Source organism: Palaemon carinicauda, chromosome 10, assembly GCF_036898095.1.
Source record: "Palaemon carinicauda isolate YSFRI2023 chromosome 10, ASM3689809v2, whole genome shotgun sequence".
Taxonomy (NCBI): domain Eukaryota; kingdom Metazoa; phylum Arthropoda; class Malacostraca; order Decapoda; family Palaemonidae; genus Palaemon; species Palaemon carinicauda.
The window spans coordinates 111,545,225-111,547,724 of NC_090734.1; positions in this window are offsets into that span (position 1 = coordinate 111,545,225).

Consider the following 2,500-nt stretch of genomic DNA (forward strand, 5'->3'; position numbering starts at 1 on the left):
AAAGGAGAGTGTTCCTTAATAAACAACTCAGTTGATTGCATCCTGCCTTTGAGTTCACAACCCTCTCTCGGCACCGTCACATTGGTGACCCCGGAGTGACTCGCTCCTCCCGCCTCCACCACCCCCCCCCCCCCCTCAACCTCTCACCGTTACTATGACGCCGTCAACGCATACCTTCTGCAGCAGTACTCGCCGTCGCCAGCCGCCCGTATAGCAACACCTTTTCAGCTCTCTCAACAAACGTTGGGGGACAAAAGGGCTTCGCTCACCCTCGGGAAAATGACCAGTATCACTCGCATGCAACCTGCCGCAGACGGCTCTCCTCGTGATGTGAACCCACTTCATGATCTTCAAATCTCCATCAACGCCTCCACTCGTGACGAAGAGGACACCTATTCAACTTCAACCGAAGCTGACGTGAATGCCGTAGGACACGCCTATGAATGCCGTAGGACACACGCCTATGAATGCCGTAGGAATATGAATGCCGTAGGACACACGCCTATGAATGCCGTAGGCCTATGAATGCCGTAGGACACACGCCTATGAATGCCGTAGAACACACTCGCCTATGAATGCCGTAGGACACGCCTATGAATCCCGTAGGACACACGCCTATGAATGCCGTAGGACACACGCCTATGAATGCCGTAGGCCTATGAATGCCGTAGGACTCACGCCTATGAATGCCGTAGGACACACTCGCCTATGAATGCCGTAGGACACACACGCCTATGAATGCCGTAGGACACACTCGCCTACCCCGTGACGAGCCGGAGCGGCAACACAGCCACCAATCATCCACCACTCGCTCGCACCCCAACCAACGACTTCTACAGCCACTCACTGCCGCTAATCAGCGCAGTTTTTACTACTACCTCTCCAGATTCAGGGCACCTATTAAACATGTTCAGTATGTCATTTTTAGAGGGGGAGCCATGTACCAACCGTGTGTCACACAATTGTACATAATTTTTTTGTATATATTATGCTTGTATCTGCGCTCTTCCCTCGCACTAAAAAGAACCTGAATGATCATGTCTCCGGTTTTGCTCTGTAACATTGTCTGTCTCTCGAACATGTCATGTCCTGTTGCCTTGAGGTTTTGTATATAAAGGAGAGTGTTCCTTAATAAACAACTCAGTTGATTGCATCCTGCCTTTGAGTTCACAACCCTCTCTCGGCACCGTCACAAGGTGTATGTTGCGTTTATGGATCTGGAGAAAGCGTATGATAGAGTTGATAGGGAAGCAAAGTGGAATGTGATGAGGCTATATGGAGTTGGTGAAAGGTTGTTGCAGGCAGTGAAAAGTTTCTACAAAGGTAGCAAAGCATATGTTAAGATAGGAAATGAAGTGAGCGATTGGTTTCCGGTGAGAGCGGGGCTGAAGCAGGGACGTGTGATTTCCCTGTGGTTGTTTAACTTGTATGTTGATGGAATGGTGAGAGAGGTGCATGCTCGAGTGCTTGAACGAGGATTGAAACTGGTAGACTAGAATGACCATGAATAAAAATAATAAAAATAACAATAATAATATGTTGGACCGGAACTTTCGGTCTATTAAATCTATTATTTTTGAAATAGATAATAATCTCTAGTACCATCGACCAGTTAGTTCGTTATGCATGTTTCTTAAGATCTTTTTTCATAACTCTGACCATATTTTCATCCAGACATTCTTGGAGAATACCATAAAGTTATAAATATCCAGTTATTTTAATAGTTATGATCTTCCTATTTGGGTACTTTTATTCAGTGACATGCTTTGGCAATGTGACACCACATGTCGTCCAGATTGTACCAAAAGACTTGCTCTAGAAGCATCTATGGCGTGAAAGAAGTTGGGGCTTTAAACAGGTTATAAATAAAAAAACTCCTCATATGGCAATGTCGATTGGTTCTAACGACGCACAGGTAAATCAGCTTCAAGGAGAAAGATAAGAACAAGATGGGAAGGGAGGCATTAAGAAAACCAGAGGACGAACATAGTTTCCCCTTCAGACAACGAACACATATCTGCAAACTTTTGTCCTATCAGCTATAAAGATTGTAGTAAATATTTTATGTTTACTTGGCTTACACTATTTTTTATAGTTTAGATATAAAAGATCTTTTTTAATGGTTTTACTCTTCTAAAGATAATAGTCCACTAATTATCTTATAATTTTTTTTTATTTCCCTTTCATACTAGTTTTGATCTATATTTATATTTATATTTATTTGGAATATATATATATATATATATATATATATATATATATATATATATATATATATATATATATATATATATTAATAGAGAGATAGATAGATGTATAGATAGATATAAATATATATATATATATATGTATATATATATATATATATATATATATATATATATATATATATATATATCTATATATATATACATATACATATATATATAAATATATGTATATATATATATATATATATATATATATATATATATATATATATTTATATATGTGCATATAT